The 10961-nt window shown below is 43.6% G+C and overlaps 1 non-coding gene across 1 annotated transcript; it reads left to right on the top strand.

The window, feature by feature from the left end:
* The first annotated feature begins 3757 nt into the window (after positions 1 to 3757).
* On the top strand, positions 3758 to 3864 carry LOC131232021 (small nucleolar RNA R71). Its single transcript, XR_009164629.1, has one exon. It is a non-coding gene; the product is annotated as a small nucleolar RNA R71 (small nucleolar RNA).
* The last annotated feature ends 7097 nt before the right edge of the window (positions 3865 to 10961 follow it).

Below are 10961 nucleotides of genomic sequence, written 5' to 3'. Positions count from 1 at the left end.
CAATGCTCCCAATTTCTGACAACGCTCACAAGCTTTGCAAAACTCATGAGTGTCCCTAAACATAGTGGGCCAGTAAAAGCCACACTGCAGAATCTTGGCCGTGGTCTTTTTAGCAGAAAAGTGACCACCACAGGCCTGTGAGTGATAGAAGGAGATGACGCTCTGATGCTCATCGTCTGGTACACATCTCCTTAGAATTTGGTCTGGGCAATATTTAAATAAATAAGGATCATCCCAGAAAAAGTTGCGCACCTCGGTGAAAAATTTCTTCTTATCTTGCGCAGTCCACTGTGTCGGTATGGCACCTGTAGCAAGATAATTAGCAATATCAGCGAACCAAGGTGAATGGGAAACTCGGAACAGTTGTTCATCAGGGAACATGTCGTTGATATGAGTCGCCTCAAGGGAATCAGAGGTATTAAGGCGAGAAAGGTGATCGGCCACTACGTTCTCTACTCCCTTTTTATCTTTAATTTCCAAATCAAATTCTTGGAGTAGAAGGATCCATCGTATCAAACGGGGCTTAGAATCATTCTTAGAAAGAAGATACTTAAGTGCCGCATGATCTGTGTAGATAATGATTTTGGATCCGATCAAGTAGGACCTAAATTTGTCCAAGGCGAACACTACAGCTAAGAGTTCCTTTTCCGTAGTCGAGTAGTTTACCTGGGCAGAATTTAAAGTTCTACTTGCGTAATGAATGACGTAGGGCCGCTTATCTTTTCTCTGGCCTAGGACCGCTCCAAGAGCATAATCAGAAGCGTCGCACATAAGCTCAAAAGGAAGGCTCCATGGGTGGTCGCATGATAGGTGCGATGGTTAACGTGCCTTTAAGCTTGGTGAAAGCTTCCCGGCATTGCTCAGTCAGTCCACTCGAGCATCCTTTTGAAGAAGATTACATAAAGGACGAGAGAGGAGACTAAAGTCCTTTATGAATCGCCTGTAAAATCCTGCGTGTCCTAAGAAGGATCGCACGTCTCTGATGTTCTTGGGTGGAGGTAGGTTAGAGATAAGATCGATTTTTGCCTTATCTACCTCGATTCCTTTGGACGAGATGATATGCCCAAGGACAATTCCCTTCTGAACCATGAAATGGCACTTCTCCCAATTAAGTACCAAGTTCTTCTCTTCACATCTTTTCAGCACACATTTAAGACTTTCCAAGCACTTGCTGAAAGATGGACCGTAAACAGAGAAATCGTCCATGAAGACCTCTAGATATTGCCCTATCATATCAGAAAATATACTAAGCATACATCGCTGAAAGGTGGCAGGGGCATTACATAGTCCGAATGGCATCCTTCGGTAAGCAAAGGTGTCGTAGGGACATGTAAATGTGGTCTTTTCCTGGTCTTCAGGGGCTATCTCTATCTGGTTGTAGCCCGAATACCCGTCAAGGAAACTATAATAGGAATGACCAGCTAACCTTTCCAGGATCTGATCAATGAATGGTAAGGGAAAGTGGTCTTTCCTCGTGACGGTATTCAACTTCCTGTAGTCAATGCACATTCTCCAACCAGTAGTGACTCTAGTTGGCACGAGTTCATTATTAGCATTGGCTACGATGGTGATTCCAGACTTCTTAGGGACCACTTGAGTTGGACTCACCCATTGACTATCAGATATAGGGTATATAATACTCACATCCAATAGTTTAAGAACTTCGGCCTTAACCACTTCCTTCATGTTTGGATTTAGTCTACGTTGTGGTTGCCGAGCAGTTTTTGCATTATCCTCAAGATATATGCGGTGAGTACAAATCGAGGGATCGATTCCCTTGAGGTCCGCTATCGTCCATCCCAGGGCTCCTTTATGCTCTATGAGAGTAGATATAAGCATACTCTCCTGTTCTTTCTCCAGGTGGGCAGAGATCACCACCGGGTATGTCTCATCTTGACCTAAATAGGTATATTTCAAATCAGAGGGCAAAGGTTTGAGGTCAAGCTTCGGCGGCTTGAGGTTAGACGGTAGAGGCACTACATCAGTTTGTGGTAATTCTTCAAATTGTGGCCTCCATCGGTTAACTTCAAGTACCGGTGCAGTATCAAGCAAGGCGCACGTCTCCCTAATCATGTCATCATCAAAATCATGGGAGTGGGCCAAGCACGTCTCTAGATGGTCGGAGGATAAGGTTAGAGGTGTCGTATCTTCCACGAAAGAGTCAATCATGTTAATGTCGTGGAAATCGTCATCATCCTCTGCGTTGCTGCCATTATTGAAAAAAATGTTTGACTCCAATGTCAAATTTCCAAAAGACATAGTCATGATACCATTCCTGCAATTGATAATTGCATTTGACGTGGCAAGGAATGGGCGACCAAGAATGACGGGAATCTGAGTGCTCATGTTATTGATGGGTTCGGTGTCCAGGATGATAAAGTCTACAGGGTAGTAAAATCTATCAACTTGGACCAACACATCCTCAATTATCCCTCTTGGCACACGAACAGAGCGATCAGCAAGTTGTAGTGTGGTTAGGGTGGGTTTTAATTCACCCAAACCTAACTGTTTGTATACCGAGTAGGGAATCAGATTGACGCTCGCTCCTAAGTCAAGAAGTGCGTGATCAATTCGATGGTTCCCGATTACACATGATATGGTTGGGCTACCGGGATCATTAAATTTCTGCGGCACGTCTTGCTTCAGGATGGCACTCACTTTCTCAGTCAAGAAGATTTTCTTTTGAATAATTTTCCGTCTTTTGGTCGTGCATAAGTTCTTCAGAAATTTGGCATATGAAGGTATCTGTTTAACGACATCAAGTAGAGGAATGTTGACTTTCACTTGTTTCAACACCTCTAGTATATCCTGAGAGTTAGAGAGAGGTTTTGGTGAAACCAACCGTTGAGGGAATGGAGCAACTGGCTTCTCTAGGAGTTCCGGTTCTACTTTTTGTGGGGCATCGCTGGATCCATCATTGTTGTCCTCTTTTGATTCTTGAGGCTTTTCGGGCCTAACCGGAAGAGTTTTATCAATGATCTTCCCACTCCTAAGAGTGGTGATGGATTTAGCATGCCCCATCTGATTTGAAGAGCTGGGATCATTATTCTCGTACTGCGGTTTAGGATTGGGGAGAGGTTGTGCAGGAAGCATCCCCTTTTCTATAACCGTCATACGAGAATCTATCTTTTGCATAAAATCTGTAATTCCCCGCATTACCTGAGCCAGCTCTTGTATGGGATTTTGAACCGGTTCCTCTTGAGGTTTCACTTGATTTGGATTTTGATTGAAGAAACCTGGAGGAGTCGCTGTTTGTCCATTCCTCCAACTAAAGTTTGGATGATTTTTCCAGCCAGGATTGTATGTGTTGGAGTTAGGTCCAGTAAAAGGTCTTTGATAATTATTTACGGCATTGGCTTGTTCATTCAACACTCCTCGAAAGGCAGGTATTGTAGGACAGTTTTCAGTTGTGTGACTGTTGCAATCACAGATGTCGCAAACAATTTCATTGACCTTATCCTTCTTTCCTTCCATGGCCTCAACTTTCCTTATAAGTGTAGTCACTTTACACTTGAGATCATCCTCTTCTTTCAAGAGATATAATCCACCTTTTTCCTTTAATTGAGTCGGCCTAGACGTGGTGTTCGCCATTGGGTAATAGTCCCATGATTGTGTTTTTTCAGCGAGACTATCGAGGTAGTCTCATACCTCGTCGACATCTTTATTAATGAACTCTCCATTACACATTGTCTCGACCATTTGGCGCATGGAAGATGTCAGTCCATCGTAGAAAAAATTTGTAATGCGCCACGTTTCAAATCCGTGTTGTGGGCATGAACTGACCAAATCTTTGAACCTTTCCCAACATTGGAAGAATGTTTCATCTTCTTTTTGGGCAAAGTTCACGATTACTTTCCTGAGGGTAATCGTTTTATGATGTGGGAAGAATTTTTTTATGAATTCCCTCTGCATGTCGTTCCATGTGCCAATGGATCTAGGACGCAGTGAATGTAACCACGTCTTAGCTTTCTCTTTTAAGGAAAAAGGAAAGAGTTTCAGCCTAATTGTATCCTCAGATACATTAGGAAAACATAATGTAGTTATAATCTCATCGAACTCTTTCAAATGTAAATATGGACTTTCTGATTCAAGTCCATGGAATTTGGGAAGGAGTTGGATAACTCCTGGCTTGATGTCCATTTGTCCTGTGTTTTCAGGAAAAATCATGCATGAGGGCATACTCACTCCCGCCGGTTGTAGATAATCTCGTAAAGTACGAGGCGGGGGTGCCTGTTGCACCTCATTCTCATCTTGGGTATCCTCCACCCTGGGTGAAAGTGGAGGAGGTTGGTCTTCAGCCATAACCTCAGTTAACTCAGGGGATTTCGAGCGGTGTCTAGTCCTGCGATGGATAGTCAACCCCTCAACCAATCCTCCTTCAGTCAAGAGACGTCGAGTGTCATCACGGGCCCACTTGGGCATGAAAACACTCGCAGCCCTTAATTAAAAACCTAATCCTAAGAAAGGAAAAGAAAATCTAGAAAGAAAGAGAGGGAGAGTTAGAAAGAAATTACCAAATTGAAGCCCTAAGTTAAAACCTGCAAAATAAAATAAAATAAGTTAAAATTTTTTTTTTTTTTTTAAAAAAAAGAAGAACAATCCCTTAAAAGAAAGATAGAAGTGAACTAGCTTCTAAAAGAAAGAATTCCTAAAAGAAAATGAAAATTTCTAAGATAAATTAGGAGAGTCCTAAACTAGAAAGTAAATTACTAAAAGAGAATTGAAAAATAGAAAGTAGGGAAGGAGCTTACCGAATTAGAGATTTCTATCTTAAGGGCCTACAAAATAGGAAGGTTAGTTTCAAAAATAAATTAAAAATAAACTACGAGACAAATTAGATTTAAAAGAGTTAAAATTAGAAAGATACTAAATTAAGAATAGAAAGTTAAATAAGAAATAACCTAGTTTCTATTTCCTACAGATGAGAGGATACTAGAATTAGAAAATTTCTAAGATTTAAACCTTAATTCTAAAAGGTAGAAAAAGTAAAGAATTTAGGAAAGAATTACCAATTTAGAAGTTTATGTCAGGATCCTACAAAACAGGAAACAAGTTAGTTCTAAAAATCAAATAGAAATAAAAATTTAAAACTAAAGTTAATAAAATCCTAATCCTAACCTAATTCTAAAACTAATTAATTTCAGAGAATCGTAATCGTCAGTCCCCAGCAACGGCACCAAAAACTTGTTCACTCCCCAAGTATAAGGTTGTGATGTAGTAATAAACTCGGTAAGACCGAGGTCGAATCCACAGGGACTGATACCTGTACGTTATCTGAAACCAAATAGAACTAGAACTAGACTAAGATATAATCTAAACCAAATAGAATTTAAGAAATAATTGTGGAATAATTATCTAAAACTTTAAGGAATTCAGAGGAAGGGAAACTAGGGATTCAGAGGATCCACTTGTAGGGATCATGCTAGAACCCCTTAGACAAAGTAAATAAACAGAAAAAAAATAGAAAAGAACAAGAAGGAAAGAGAAGAACAGATCCAGCCTCACGTCAGCCACCTCTATTTGGATTCCCCTGAATGCTTCTCTCTCCAGCCGTAGATAGCAGAAACCAAAACCGAGCTCCTGTCCCAAGCTAACGTCTTCAGCGCTCTCTTTCTCAAAAACTTCTTCCTCCAATCGAGCTCCCGTCCTTCCCCAGGCTTCTCACATTTCTTCCTTTTTAAAGATGGCAAGCTCCCCCCTGGTGCTGTGGAGTCCCACCATCAATAGCCTGCGGAAACAGTCCTTCCGCAACCAGGAATACACGTCCTCTGCTGCGGAATACCTTACGCAGTCCGGAGTTTCCCGTCTCCCTTCTTTTTATTCTTTGCTTTTTTTTTTCAAAAGGACAGCGTCCCCTGGGAGATTTTTGGCCCACCTACATGATGAACGGTTCAGATCAGCCGTCTGACCGCCCCTAAGGGCGTACAACTCGCCGCGAAAGTCGAACGGCGTCCGGCTTTCACTAACGCCGTAACAGGGCACGCGCTGACGCGTGGTGGGGCCCACTTCACTGATTTTTTGAAAGATCCACTCCGTCTATTCGTATCAGCTCAAAAAAACAGGTGGGACTCAATGTTTTTGGATAAAAATCGGTGCAGTCCAGGGATGATTTCATTCAGCCGTCCGCCTTTAGTTTTGACGATCAACAGCCGGCCTCCAATCTTTCTTGAAATTCTGCCATCTAGGCGAGGATGATAGGGGGCAAGGGTTTCTGATGGACGGTCCGGATTGATCATCTGATGCACGGTGGTGGCCCACCAACTTCCGCAGTCCGGTCGTCTGCGTAACAGCGGGACGCGCTGCATCTGTTTGAGAGGGAGGGTTCGAGTCCAGGACGGTTTGACCGTCCTGGAGTTACCGTGCACGCCTGGTGCACCCACGCTGTACATGTGCGATGCACACGTGGGTCCCATGCTGATGTATATAAGAGATCAGCTCCGTCCAACCTGGTTGCCATATGATTTAAATGGTTGACACCAAAATTGAAGTATTTCAAGTTATCAGGCGGGCCCCAGATTGATAATTTGTGGGCTGATCTGTCCGTTGGGCCACTTCCACAGCGATCCAATGGATGAAATTTTACGTGTACGGTTATTTTTTGGTCCTCAGGCCACGTATGGAGTTTCGAACTGATCAGATGGTGGGAACCCTATGATCTTGCATTCTGGACACTTTTCAGGCCACTTGAGCTTCAATTCCTTGATTTTCTTGGATCCCTGGCGTGTAAATCTATCAATCTTGGTTTCCTAGGGTCCTTCGCTTGCCTTGGTGACTTCAGACTGTTAAATCCATGCATTTAACATCCTTTCCAGCCTATGCTCGTAAATACACTCTGCATCACAAATACGATTAAATCAGGTCATTAACCGGCATCATGCTTGTAAATCCAGGAAATAATTGGGGTCTAATATGCAGTATTTGACCCTCAACACAGAAATACTGACAAGATCATAAATTATCAGAGTAAGCAGAAATACTGACAAGATCAGGAATTATCAGAGTAAACAGAAATACTGACAAGATCACAAATCATAAGATAACAGAGTAAGCGAAAATACTGACAAGTCCATAAGTCATACAATATTAGAATACGCAATACGAATCAACTATGCAATGAGGAGTCATAGAGCGCCAAATATCAGATGCAGAGGATGCAATGCAATATACCTTTCTTATAAGTAACACAAATAATGTCAGTTGTACCTACACCATATAAATGTAGAAACACATTAACCCAAATTGTCATATGCCATAGATATAATGCAATATGTGGTGCGAATGGAGTAACCATGCTAGAGTGTGAAGTCGGGATGATAGTACGTAGTATCGCAGGCTATGAGGCCCATCACAAGGGACTTCTATCCAAACTAGTCTCATACCTAATTTGGATAGTCAGTCTTAATGTGGTAAACTCTTGATCTCAGGTTAGTTGCGTGCCCCAACTAAAATCCTGGCCATTGCGAATGTACACGTAACAAATAGTTGCGCACCACCAGCCCGAGTGGATAGTGAATGAATGAATGAATATGCAACTCCTGCTCAATAAGTCCACGTATCAGTATAGTTCATCTCTGGGATCATCACTGGGGTTTAGTACACTCCAAATGACATTGTCGCTCTCCCAGCCGCACAGTCCAAGTGAGCGTAAGAAACCTCACTATCCGCAAGGCCAATAGTCTGTCAATACCTATTCGGCACGTCGATAGCGGACCCATTCACGAGCTAGTCAAACTCAGCCTAGCAATGCCCCCTACGTTCATGCGGGTAAGCCCACACCTCCTCTCAACCGACCACGACACAGTGGGAGACGCGGCCTCTTAGTATTCGGCACTCGGGCGCTCATGTATCCACTCGGTCTCGACGTTAGGGTGTCCTCTGGTACCAAGAGGGTTTAGAAATTTTCACCCAGGGCCATCTATGACAGCCCGATACTAGAACAAATTTTCGGTGTCCCGTCTGGCCATCCACGATATGCCTGTGGAGGCTACGGCCCTGATGTCGCTAGGGCATACAGTAATCATAATGCAAGGTGCATGAGTCATACAATCCAGTCATGCATCAATCATGTGCATACCGTGCGCTCATGTGAGATAACCTCCGCCTATCAGGGAGTCTCATAACAACCTGCCCAATGACACATGCAATGGTCAATCACATCTCATAACAAACATGCAGATGATGCGTATGGGTATGTATTATGATGCTATGCGATCACATACTCATAATCGATATCAATAACCGGCATCGACAATCAACCTCGACAATGTGGACATTTAACAAACATTGCCCCCAAGGAATGACCCATATAGAACCAAACATATAATGGGCCCACGGCCTCACACAGAGGCCTAATATTCAACACAGTGGACCTTACTCACAGGCCACATATACACAATATGTGGGCCCTGCTCATGGGCCTCAAATACATGACATGTGGGCCCTACACATGGGTCTCGAATACATCAAATGGGCCATGCATCATAGGCCTAATACATATCCCAATGGGCCTTGCCCATAGGCCACGAATACATCACAGTGGGCCTTGCCCATGGGCCTCAAATACATCACAATGGCCCTCGACAAATCAGAATCGGCCTCGATACTTAGCCTCAACAAATCGGAATTGGCCTCGATACTTGGCCTTGACAATCGGAATTGACCAATAATCGGAATCGGCAAATCGGTCACGTCAATCGAAATCGACAATTGGTCATGATAATCAGCCTCGATCGTTAATCGGCAAGCCGTCATGATAATCGGAATCGATCGATAATTGAATCAGTAAATCGGTCATGACAATCGGCCTCGATCGTTAATCGGCAATCAGTCATGATAATCGGAATCGATCGATAATCGGAATCGAAATCTGCCTCAACAATCGGAGTCAGAATCGACAATCAGAATCGCCTCGATAATCGGCCGAACAAGGCCTGAGGGACGGTCACAATGTGGACATTAAACCATCATTGCCCATCATGTGGTCATTCAACCAACATTGCTCCCAGGGAGTGGCTTACATAGAGCCAAAGCCAAACATATAGTGGGCCCATGGCCTCACACAAAGGCATAATATACATAACGATGGGTCGCACTAAATGGGCTACAAAAAAGACATTACATTGGGCCTAATATACAACTCAATGGGTTACGCCAAAAAGGGTCATAAATACACAACAGGTGGGCCCTGCACCTAGGCCTCATACACATCAGATCGGGCCACGACTCATGGGCCTCAGTACATTACAATGGGCCGCAATCCATGAGCCTCAAATGCATCACAGGCGGGCCACATCAATGGGTCTCATAAGCATCAAGTGGGCCTTAATAGATGGGCCACAAATATATCAAGGTGGCCTCATGGATGGGCCATAAATACATCAAGTTGGGCAGTGCCACGGTGGCCACATACATCACAATGGGCCGCACGACGGTGGGCCACATACATATCATAATGGGCCACGTCATATGGGCCACATATACATCATATTGGGCCTTGCTCATGGGTCTTAGCACTGGCCTCGTATATCAAGTGGGCCACATTAGATGGGCTATGCCATAAATAGCAGCGGAGATGAAGATCGAAGATCATCTGAACCATACCACAAATAGCAGTGGAGATGATGATTTTCACCATTTGAAAATTCTAAGGCCCACCATCACGTTTATTTTCCATCCAGTCTGTTCATAAGGTCACCAAGATCTGGTTGAGAGGAAAACAAATATCATTTTGATCTAAAACTACTATAGTCCTAAAAGGATTTCAATGGCAGATGTTCATCTCTCCACTGTTTTCTGCAGTGTGGTCCACCTGATAGATCCGCCTCATTTTAGTCTCAGCCCTTAAGACGAGCTTGTCAATTGGATGTACGGCTTAAATGTAACACATACATCAGTAGACCCCATAGTACTGCTGACATCATGGGGCCCACTGAGGGACGGTATGGATGAAACCTATATCATGGCGGGCCACAGATGGACGGATACAACATATACCTCATGGGTGGGTCCACATGCGTGGCCCACCAAAGATTTGAATATGCTTCATTTATGGATGGAAGATGTGGATTAAAACCCACACATCAGCGGGTCGCACCGTCCCTGATGGACGGTGTAGAATATAAAACAAATACATCACAAGTGGGTATCACCATCCTTGTTGGACGGCTAGACACAGCATATGCACGTGCAATAAAGGTGGGTCCCACGTGAGACCACCATATTAAAATATTATTATATATATTATACTATATTATAGTATTATCTTATAATATACCATAGATGAATTGGGAATGCATCCAGCGTCCATCGTCCAGATATGGACGGATGGCAAAAATACATATATGCGAGGTGGGTCCATCCCACACGTGCCGCACGTGTGGGTGGGCCCCACACGTGCCAAAAGGATGGACGGTTTGAATATAATATATGCATCAAAGTGGAGTTCACAACACCGTCCATCACCTTGGACGGTGCAGATAAAACATATATATCAAGGTGGGTCCCACCACCTGCACATGTCACACATGCAGGGTTGGCCGCACATGGATGGACGATTTTGATATAACAAAGTACACCATGATCAGAACCACTGGTTGCTGACGTAAAATACAGCAATTAGATGGCTGGTGTACACCATGCCATCCAACATCCAAGTAGGTGGGTCCCATGTGGGGCCCACCATAACGTTAATTTTCCATCCAAACTGTTTATAAGGTTACAAAGACCTGCATAAAGAGGAAAAATAAATTTCATATCGATCTAAAACTTCTGTGACCCAAAAACTGGGGTTTCAATGGTAGACGTTCAATCCCCTGCTGGTAAATGGTGTGGACCACTTAAATGCCGTGAACGGTTGATTCTTGGGGTGACCCGCTGATTAAAGGGAACCCATCAAATGCATGGAGTAGATGTTCAACACACATCATGTGGGGCCTGTAGTGGGCCCACGGTCCAGCCCATTA

The sequence above is a fragment of the Magnolia sinica genome, chromosome 17, assembly GCF_029962835.1.
Source record: "Magnolia sinica isolate HGM2019 chromosome 17, MsV1, whole genome shotgun sequence".
NCBI lineage: Eukaryota > Viridiplantae > Streptophyta > Magnoliopsida > Magnoliales > Magnoliaceae > Magnolia > Magnolia sinica.
This window is presented reverse-complemented; position numbering and strand designations above follow the sequence as displayed.